This window comes from Mesocricetus auratus, unplaced genomic scaffold (assembly GCF_017639785.1).
Source record: "Mesocricetus auratus isolate SY011 unplaced genomic scaffold, BCM_Maur_2.0 Super-Scaffold_100023, whole genome shotgun sequence".
NCBI lineage: Eukaryota > Metazoa > Chordata > Mammalia > Rodentia > Cricetidae > Mesocricetus > Mesocricetus auratus.
In genome coordinates, this window is record NW_024429204.1 from 27,102,047 (window position 1) to 27,113,579 (window position 11,533).

Consider the following 11,533-nt stretch of genomic DNA (forward strand, 5'->3'; position numbering starts at 1 on the left):
TACTTTTTTCTAACATTTTTAAATTGATCTTTTGGGAATTGCACATCATGGACCCAGTCCCACTCACCTTCCTGTCCCCCCCCATATCCTCTCCTCACCTCCCCCCCAAAAACAATCAATTAAAAACAAAGCAAAATACACAAATGAAAACTGCCTCACTACTCCATCGTCCCAACATCTCTTCATTCATCCTACTGGCATTCAGTGCTGCAGTGTGTCATGCATTATACCCTTTTGTTCAATCAGCCCCACCCACAAAATGTTCATTACTGTGAGTCATTGGTCTGGTTCAAGGCTCACTGAAATCCCTCTCTGATACATTCTATTGCCGCAAGTCTTGGGGAATCTGTGGTTACTGTTCCACAGGACCCATCTCTTCACGCATTCTTGCAGGTCATAGATGGGATAGATGTTTAAGGTGGGCCAACCCAAGGTTCACAGTCAGAAGATTCTTTAGGAAAATGGTAACATTTACAGGAAAGATTGACACACCCTTGAAAGTATATTTCATTCCACACTTATATCATAGTGCTCATGAATGTCTGTGATGTACGAATACATGTAAGTGTGCACACTCATGAGGGAGCACGTGTACTCATCTATACATGTATGTAGGTGGACAGTAGCAGTGATTGATGATGCTAAGAAGTCCTCAAAGACCAGTCACCAAATGGCCATGCATACAATGTTTGCTTCTTGTGTCAGTAACGATGAAGAACCTTTGATTTTACCAAATGTCTATTTGTTCAGATTCTTGGGTTTGGTGTTTGACAGTGACAACAACCCAACTCAAAATGTCGAGAAGTCATTGTCTCCTGTCACAGGTGCAGCAGACAGAGGTCCAGCTGGAATGAAAGTAACTATATGGCTGTTCATTTCTATTTCAATTCCCTTCACATTTGCACCTATTCATGGCCCTTTTCTTTGTAAACACATTTCTTCAGAGACTACAGACACACACATGAAAACTGCCACCCTTGTAACTGTATCTATAACAAGGAAGAAAAGAATGAGGTAAACAAAATCCAAAACTTCATTTTATTATTTTGTAGTACAGTTGACCTAAAGATAGACATGTCAGCCCGACCTGATTACATATTTGTTTGTTTTTGTTTTTCTACACAAGGTTTCACTGGGTTGCCTTGGTTGTCCTGAGACTCACTCTGACCAGGCTGGCCTCAAACTCACAGAGATTCACTTGTGCCGGCCTCCTGAGTACTGACATTAAAGGCATGAGCTGCTAATACCTTGTGCATATGGGTTTTAAAGCAAGAAATTTTCTTCAGCTATTAGCAGAAGAGAATTTAGAAATTTAGAAGGTAAGAGATCTGATCATCATATTGGCCTTTAAGGGTAGAAGGTGCTTCTGTTTACAAACCCACAAAGGTCGAGGTGGTGAAAGTAGTCTCCAGTGAGCAATCAGCAAAGAAACTGGGACCCCAGTTATGCATCACCTAGAACATGGATTCTGTTGACAAGAAATGAGCTTAGACTTTCTATTCCCCAGAACCTCTAAAGACAATTAGACTGACAAACATCTCAACTTCAGTTGTGTAACATCCTGAGCACAGAACCTGTTCTTTAAGGAACTTCTCTTCTACCTATCATGACCTACTAACCTGATGTTTCAAGCACTTATCTTGTGACGCTTACTCTCAGCATTAGAAAGCATGCAATGAGTCTTTGTTCCTTGGGTACTAGTTCATGTCTAGCTCCAAGACACTCTCAGACAATTATCTGACTGGCTCATTGTATGGCATGTGTCTAAAGCTGAGTCAGTCTCCATTGCCAGGAACAAGGTGGACCCTCTGCTTCACCCAAACAGGCTAGAAGGCCCCTGCTACCAGTCCATGAAATCAGAATGGTCAGGACAACTTAGTGTTCTCTCCTGGGACATTATCAATGTAGAGATGAGGCAGAGGTGGGTGGACACTGTTTGCAAGAGATGGGAGAGATACGTAGCAGGAGAGAACCATGTTGAGATCCCAGGATTGAAAAGCGGATAAGCTAGAGACAGGATGCTAAGTGTGGAGACTGGTAATCATCTCTAGGAGACATCATTGTTGACTGGACATGAGTAACAGCGTAAGGAAGGGGCAACATGAGACCTGGGCACAGAGGTTGGTTCAAACAAGGCACTGAAAAATCTGTTGAATAAGTGAATTCACTAGTGTAGGCATAAGGGAGCCCTGATAACAATGTTAACGACTTCTGTGAGTATTCAAATGACTTAGCCAATATTTCTTTCAGCTATGCAAACTGAGACTCCGGGGGCCCACAAAACCCCAGGACTCAACGGAGCAGGCACGTCAGCTTACAAATACAGGATTGTAGAACTTCCACGCATCACTGGGGCACGGTTACACAACACCCTGGATGTCCAGTATGCCTTCGAGGGCCTCTTGCTGTTATCCGTGAATCACCGCAGACTCGCGTAATTCAGTTTCCTCCTTGGCCATATGTCTCCTGTCACTTGTCATCATTGCTCATCGCCAGTGTAACTCCTCGTTACTTCCTTTCCATTAATTTGCATGACTAAGATGCCCTCCCAATCAAAAGAGGCCCCTTGTCCTTAGGTGCCTGCTGCGGCTGGGCTGCCTGGTTTTGCTAAAAGCCTTTGCCCTGGCTATGACCGCCTTTCCCTCTGATATTCTCCACTTCATTAACTCGGAAATTGTCCTTAGATTAGCAAAGTTATTTCTCCCTATTAACTCTCAGCAATATGGCCGCATGTTCAGATGGAAATCCTATTAATCCTATTAAGTACCCAGGGTTGAAGTGCAGAAAGCTGGACCACTGAGTTGAGAGAGATTAGTAATGCTGGATAAATAGTTCAGCTTCTGAATTAAGGGAAGCAGATGTATACATGGGACCAGCTTCTCCTGCTTGCAACCAGTTCTGAGGTGGCAGCACATTTGTGGTATAATTTTACTACGAATTCCCTTCCTGGAGGTGGTAAGATGCCACGTTCATCATCCACACTTCCCGTCGCATGCCGATGGCTGGGGACATAATGGCTTGTAAAAAAGCAATGGCCTGGGTCCTGTGGAACTTACATCTCCTGTCGACAAAGATAATCAACTATATAAATGTGCTTTGAAGAAAACAGTCATTAAAAAAATTCTTAAAATGTGATACTGGCATAAGACTTGAAGCATGGACAGGGACTAAATGATTGAAAGGGGTTAGTGTTTCTTATTCTATATTCTGAAGCGGTTCAATAAATTGTTTCTCCTGTATTCAGAAGCTCCTGAAGAATGTATATATTAGATACAATATTATATGATATATTATGATGCATTTATAGTATGTATGACTGACATATCAGTCATACCAAGTTTGTTTGCTTTTCCTTCAACAGCACAGGGAGAATAATGTTGTGGGTCAAGATCCTTACCATGTAAATCATTTTTTAATGCATAGCTTCTGACTTGTCAGCATCCTCATGGAACGTGTCCTTTATCAGTTCAGCTGTGTAATTAATGTAGTAATGTAATTAATAGTAATGTAGATTGCCACTTCTTGGTCCATGAGTCTGTGTGCCGGTCTTTTAGGTATTTGAAACATATTTGGATTTCAAGGAAGGGAGCAGTTAGCTATTGTCAACCTTATTTGCAGGCAATTCAGCTGAGGCTGCAGGTTATACTCCAGACCACCCTGCTGTGAGGCATGGTGCAAGGAGACTTCTTTACCCTAATAATTCATTTTCTTATAGTCCACTGTATGTCACAGCTATAGCGTTATGGATGCAGCCTAGGATCGCATTACTTTTTGCAGCAGGCATGTTATATTTCTGGCTCCTTTTAAATTTTGCAGACAGAAAACATCAGAGGTAAGTGTGTGTGTGTGTGTGTGTGTGTTTTGAATATGCACACACACTGGAGATCTGATTTTTTTCTGTAAATGACTGTTTTGATTCTAATCTGCAAGACGTTTATTTATCATCATTAGATTTCATCTGGCAAAGCATGAAAAATCTTTCCAGTCTGCCAAAAGATTCCACATTGATTCCTTCACTCGGCACGAAGCTCTTACTTGTCTCTGGGTAAAGCAGAATTTATGCTTTCTATAGTCTCCGCTAAGCCTTTGCTCCTTCAGCTGATCCCAGTAACATTTTATCTCACTTTTGGAATCATATATTTTATATTCTCGATGTCTTAGCCTCTTTTATTGCCCGTTCATCCTCACATGCCCCTTTGAATCACCTGAAGCAACCCTGTGCACTTTCCTTCCTTTGAAGCCTTACTCATCTGTCAAGTTGGTGTCTCCACAATACCATCAGGATTGGGAGACCCTGCTCATTTCCACAGCCACAATTAGTCATCAGTATGTTGGCAGAATCGCCTTTGTGGGAGCTTTGGGATTCGATAGGATATCGTAAAACTGAGGCATAGACATGCTGAAACTCCAGGTCCCACCAAAGTGCTAGCCTCATCACCACGCATCTGGATAAAGACCTAGCAGCAGTCCCATTAACCTGTTGACTTAGCTAAATGCCATTGTGATCTTAATTCAGCCTACATCACCACCAAAGGTCTCAAAAGAACCAAATCTGTGTCATACCTCCCTGTCACACAACTCACACCAACTGTACTCAGCCATGTGGGACTTCACATTAGTCATTTTTCTATTGCTGTAATGACACGGCAAGATCAAGGCATTTTATAAAAGAAAGGGCTTATTTGGGGCTGCCAGTTCCAAAGAGATGAGAGTTCACTGCCACCTTGTTGGAGAAGCATGGTGGCAGGCAGACATAGACAGTGACTGGATCTCTTGTCTCCAGGAAGCAGGGAGAGTGAACTGGGGATGGCGGGAGGCTTTTAAACCTCAAAGCCAACCTCCAGTGATGAACATCACTTCAGCCTCCTCTAACAGTATCACCAACGAGAGACCAAGCATTCAAACAACTGAAAATATGAGGAATATCCCACTCGAACCACCAGTCATGAATCAGTCTACCTTAGCTTTGGGCCTTCTTTGTCACAATCAGTGAACAGCCCTGCTCACCCTGGGACCCAGCACAAACAATAGATGTTCATGTTACCTCAGTAAAGACGTCTATGAGTCTTGGTCCAACTGTGATCATAAAGGTACTCTGTGACTCTCAGATAAAGTCTTGGGACAGTTCTGTGCACATAAAAACCTGGTAGAATGTTTTCCAAGTCCTCATTAAGATTCACACATACATGGTAATATCCCCACCCTCTGAGGATGTAAGTGTAAAGCCAGAAGTAGTCCACAGTCTCAGTTTCAGTAATAGAGGTTTTGAAGGGAATCCTGTCTCCCTAGGCATCCTTGCCTTCCTGGATCTGCCTGGTGTTTACCAAAAACAAAATAAGCAGCAAGTCAACTGGCAAAGCTCTCCTGAAATAAAATATAAAGAATCCCCTAACAATTAGAGCTTACGAACTTCCTTACCTTTAGCCCTACTCCCAAGGATGAATAAGCAACAGGGAAGGGAACAAAAGTCTGACCCTCAGCAGTAAAGGCAGGCACGTAGTCCAACTCAGCATACTCTTACACTATAGCACCCAAATCACTTTAAAAGAAGAAGGGGTTTCAAACATGATGAAAACCACTGCAATTAAGAGCACGGTGTTCTTCTCTAGATGCAATGTCTGTTATCACTCCCCTTTACTGGAAGGCTCAAGGAGAACCACAGGAGAGCAGACAGGAAGATATGTGGGCAAAGGTGTGGGAGGACTGCTTCAAACAGCGTCTTCCAGGCATGCCCGGGCACTTGTACTGCTGACGTCTTAATACATGTGGTCGCCTGCATGAGACTGAGCCAGTTAAGATTCCAGCGCGGGTGGAGAAAGAGCTCCGGACGCCATACGGATGGTTGGGAAGGAATTTCCAGTTGATGCCTGATGGTGGGAGGAGAGTCAGTTGTCTGTAAAGGTGGTCCATGGTAGGTTGCCCACACTCCAGGGATGTCCATGCACATATGCACATGTGGGCATCACTGCTTGGATTCAGGACTATAAAAAGATCAAAATAAAACATGAAGAGAACATGGACTTGGGAGGAAGACGTGGCTAGTGGGCCTGAGAGGAGTTTGAGAAAGCAGTGGTGGGAAGGACATAATCGAAGTACATTATATCAACGCGTAAAATGTATTTTAAATATAGGCTATGGCAAACATACCATAGAATAGTATTGGTGCAAGGAGTGAGTAAAATAAGAGAAATTTTAATGTTACTGAATTTATTAGCTTGAAGTCGCCATTGATGTTAAATTGTTGCTCTGTTAAAGCCTTGAAATGGTACCCCCTGCCTGTCTACAGTTTTGTTCTCTGAATATTTATTCAATAACTATGATCGAGCACAGTCTGAAAATATAAAATAGAAAGCTCTCAAGATAAACAATTTATGTTTTAAATGACATATCATTCACACCATGCAATGAAACTGTTCAGGGGATGTAAAATGAAAAATTCTTGAAATAAACACTTTATTAAATTTTACATTACATGCCATTCATAGTAACATGATGACATGGTCCCTGCCCTGCTCTGTCCCACCCAGGATGTAAATTACCGTCCAGCATTCCCTCACCTTACCGTCAATCTTCCAGTTAATCACTCAGCAGCTGTCTGGGTTATGACTGACTGTCATCATATCACAGTGTTTGTGCTCACGTAACCTTTATTTAGTTTAATGATGACCTCAAAGGGAAATAGGACTAGTGTTGGCCATTTTACTATAACATATTGTTAGATTTTTTTCTATTTCATCACTAGTTATTGTTTTTACCTACTCACTATGCCTAATTTATAATTTAAACTTATCATGGGTGTGTCATGCACAGAAACAGCCGTTGAATGTGTAGGGTTTGGTACCAACTGTGGTATCAGGGCATTTTGGAACACATCTTTTTCAGATGTCAGGAAATCATTTTGTATACTGGTATAACTCGAAGATTCTTGGCATCTACACAGAAATCCTTGAGTGATCACCCAATAGAAAATGATAAAGCACACAGCTGCATAAACATCACTGAGCTGAAAATAACCACAAAGAAATAATAACACTCTAAACGAATCAGTAAGCAGTTAATAAATTACAATATCATGCTTCTCTTTAAGCGGATACTTTAAACATAAATAGAGGTTATTCTCCAATGACATAAAGTGTTAAATATATTTAAAACAACAAAACCTGAGGTGCAACAGAAGTTCATCCTGTCTATGGTCAATAATCCAGTTTCACCTTAACATGTATTCTCAAAATAAAAAATATGAGAAAATATATTCTGTAGAAATGTAGTAGACAGTAAGTGTGCCTGTATTTGAAAAAAATTTTTCAGTCAAGATCTGTCACAGAATCCAAGAGAGATACAACACAATAGTCAGTTCATCAGAAGATATAAATATGTTTGTTCATGCTCATACCCAGCATCAGAAAACCTTACGTACAAGAACCAAATATAAAAGGATCCAATAAAAAACTGTGGTACAGAACTAAATAGAGAATTCTCAATAGAGGAGACTAAAATGGCTAAGAAACACTTAAGAAAGTGCTCAACATCCCTAGCCATCTGGGAAATGCAAATCAAAACAACCCTGAGATACCATTTCAATCCTGTCAGAATGGCTAAAATAAAAAACACCAATAACAGTTTATGCTGGAGAGGATGTGGGGAGAGGGGAACACTCCTACACTGCTGGTGGGAGTGCCGATTCGTACAGCCACTATGAAAATCAGTATGGAGATTCCTCAGGAAAATGGGAATCAATCTACCACAAGACCCAGCAATTCCACTCTTAGGCATATACCCAAATGATGCACATTCATACAAGAAGGATGTCTGTTCCACTATGTTCATAATAGCATTATTTGTAATAGCCAGAACCTGGAAGCAACCTAGATTCCCCTCAACTGAAGAGTGGATAGAGAAAATGTGGTACATTTACACAGTGGAGTACTACTCAGCTGGAAAAAACCAATGGAATGCTGAAATTCAAAGGCAAATGGATGGCACTAGAAGAAACCATCCTGAGTGAGATAACCCAGTCACAAAAAGAGAAACATGGTACGTACTCACTCATTTATGGATTTTAGACATGAATCACGGGAGTGCCAGCATACAATCCCACTGCCAGAGAGTCTAGTAAACAGAACCTTCATCCAGCAACTGATGAAAGCAGAGGCAGATACCCACAGACAAACACTGGACTGAACTCCTGGAATCCAGTGTCAGAAAGAGAGAACTGATGGGCAAAGGAGTTAAGAGTGGGCTGGTTTAGTCCAAAGAAACATTTGACCTGAACAGGGGGGAGCTCTTGGGACCCAGATTGATGGCTGTGTGGACAGCATGGGACTGATCCAGACCCCCTGAATATGGGTGTTAGTGAGGAGGCCTAGGTAATCTATGGGGCCTTGGGTAGTATTTATTCCTGGCGTACAAATAGACTTTGAGTGCCCATGCCACAATATGGGAGGCTCTCTCAGCCGGGACTCTTGGGGGAGGGCCTAGGCCCTACCCTGGATGAAATGACAGTCACTGGAGATCCATCATAGAGGGATTCACCCTCCTTAGTGATTGGAGTGGAGATTGGGTGGGGGACTGGGGGACCTGGTGGGGAGAGTGGGGGAGGAGGGGAGGGAGAAGGAGCTGGGATTGACATGTGAAACAAGATTGTTTAACCTAAATAAAAAAAAAAAGAACCGAATATCAGCATAAACAAATAGTGAAAAGAATAGTAGAATAATAATAGGAGTATTGGGTGTGTCACTTTCCACAACTGATGGACTTTAATAATGATAAAAACAAAATGGGCCTAACAGACTCACATAGAATATTCCATCCAAAGCAGAAAATATAGACTCTTCCACAGTCAACATTCTCACCACAAGAGATCAAAAACTAGAAAGTGAATATCAACCACTTTTAAAATAATTGAATCTGATTAAGTATTTTTTCTGACCACATTTGTATGAAGCTTAATTTGGTAACACAAGACAACCAAACAATTCACAGTCTGTGAAAATGAAAAGATAAACTCTGGAAAGACCAATGGCTCAAAGATAAATGAAGATAAAAAGATATCAAATAATGTATCAAGACAGATGAAAAAACAAAAGTGTATCTGTGAGGAAAATTTACAGCAATAAATGCTTACATTAAAAATCTCAAAAACTGCCTTGCTTTATCCTTCACCTGGCTAGATAAAAGAAGAGCAATTATTCACAAAGTCAGTAGAAGAAACTAAATAATAAATATCAGAGCAGAAATAATTAAAACAAAGAAGACAATAGATCAACAAATTTGACAGACCTTTAAGGTAATCAAGAAAAAGAGAACATCAATGAATATAATCATGAAAGAAAGAAAAGAAATTATAACTGAAACCACAAGAACAAACAACCCCATAACCATTATGTAGCACGATTAGTAAATACCCACAGATGGATATTGGGGTTCAAGCTGAAGATCAGAAAAGCAAAGCAGCCAAGGCTTGGGAGATCCTGACTTTAATGTATCTAGAGACTAATTGCCAAGTATGAGACCCTGCTCCTGTCGTTTGTACCTCTCTAGGCATGAGCTCTGTTTCTCTTTTAGGCTGATTCGCTCTCATGTAGCTCTGGATGGCCTTGAACTATCAGAGATCCATCTGACTCTGTCTCCTGAGTCCTGGGATTAAAGGTGTGTGCCACCCCTGTCTAGCCTCTATGGATGACTAATATGGCTGGCTTTGCTTTCTGATCTTCCGTGGCTTTGTTAGATCATAAACAATATATATCACCACATCATTATGAATAATCCACCAACAGACTGAAAGAAATGGGTAAATTGCAAGAAACCTATTAAGACTGAGCCATGAACAGTAGAGCATTTTGTTCAATTCCAATGTGTTAGTGCTTGTTCTATCTTTTTTATTTTATTATTATATCTTAGAAGCAAGCTTGCTTTCTAATGGGAGACAGAAAAGGGGTGCATCTATATGGGAGTGAAGCTTGGGAAGAACTGAGAAGAGCGTAAGGAGGGGACACCGGGGCAGATTTTAACAGACAGTTCTCCAAAGAAGGCCAGATGAGCAATAAATACATGAACAAAAGTCTGGACATATATGACCTTGTGAGAAGGGTAAGCTGCCAGAGTGGCCAGTAGCAAAATGATCATTTAAATGAGGGGAAGTGTGGTAAGAAATCTGTACAGCATAGGAAGGAGTCGTTTCTTCCTTTCTTTTTTATAACCATCTTTTTTTTATTTTACACACTAATTCAGGTTTCCCCCTTCCCCATTTCCTCTCACTTCCCCCCACCTCACCCCCATTCACTCCTCGGAAAGGGTGAGCCCTCCCCTGGGGAATCAACAAAGTATGTCCTATTACATTGATACAGGACCAAGTGCCCTGTCCAGCCCATCTAGGCTGAGCAAGGTATCTCTCCATAGGGAATGGGATCCAAAAAGCCAGTTCATGCGCTAAGGATAAATCCTGATCCCACTGCCAGTGGCTACATAAACTGCCCAGTCACACAACTGTCACCCACGTTCATAGGGCCTAGTTTGGTCCTGTGTAGGTTCCCCGGCTGTCAGTTCTGAGTCAGTGAGCTCCCACTAGCTCAGGTCAACTGTTACTGTAGGTTTCCCCACCATGGTCTTGAACCCTTTGTTTATATTATTGCTCTTTTCTCTCTATGACTAGACTCCAGGAGCTCACCCCAGTGCTTAGCTGTGGATCTCTGCATCTGTTTCCGCCAGTTACTGGATGAAGATTCTATGATGACGTTTAAGGTAGTCTTCAATCTGATTACAGGGGAAGGCCAGCTCAGGCACTATCTCCACTATTGCTTAGCGTCTTAGCTAGGGTCATCCTTGGGGATTCCTGGGGGAAGGGAAGAAGAGAAGGGAAGAAGAACATAAGGGAACAGGATGTTGTAGTTGGAGGAAATACAAAGAAGGAAAGGAAAGAGATATCTTGATAGAGGGAGCCATTATGGGGTTAGTGAGAAATCTTCCTTCTTTTTTATTTCTTTGTTTATGTGGAACTCTCTGGCCTGAGGGTATCCCCCCTCTAAGGCAAGTGCTGTTCTCTGAGCTAAAGCCCTGATCCCCACTCTGTGTGCTGTTGTGTGTATTTGCGTGTGCAATGACATCAAGTCATTAACACGATTGTTCCTTTACGGGCTCCTTACTAAACTACAGGTTCTAGGCAAGCAAGGGTTGTCACATGCTTCGTTTGTATTACTTCCCATATCATTTGTCACATTTCGCTGTACAATATAGGTACATTTGATTAAATGGTAAGTGATTAAATATGTTGTCCACTACGGTGTTCCTAGTCCAAGCACAATGTACGCATCCTTACAGCCCATTAGATGCATTTCTCTGTAACTTTCTTTGCTTTCTCTATCTAATTGTGAAGGTCCACATCTCTGCCTTCTGAAGAGCTGGCCTGATGGCGGTGCATAATCAGCTCAGAATGCATTGCTTTTAATTGATGCAAGTGAGGCATGACATGAAACAAACATCGAGCAATCCAAAGAGCAGGGAGAGGAGACTCAAGGAACCAGGGAGGGAGGCTCAG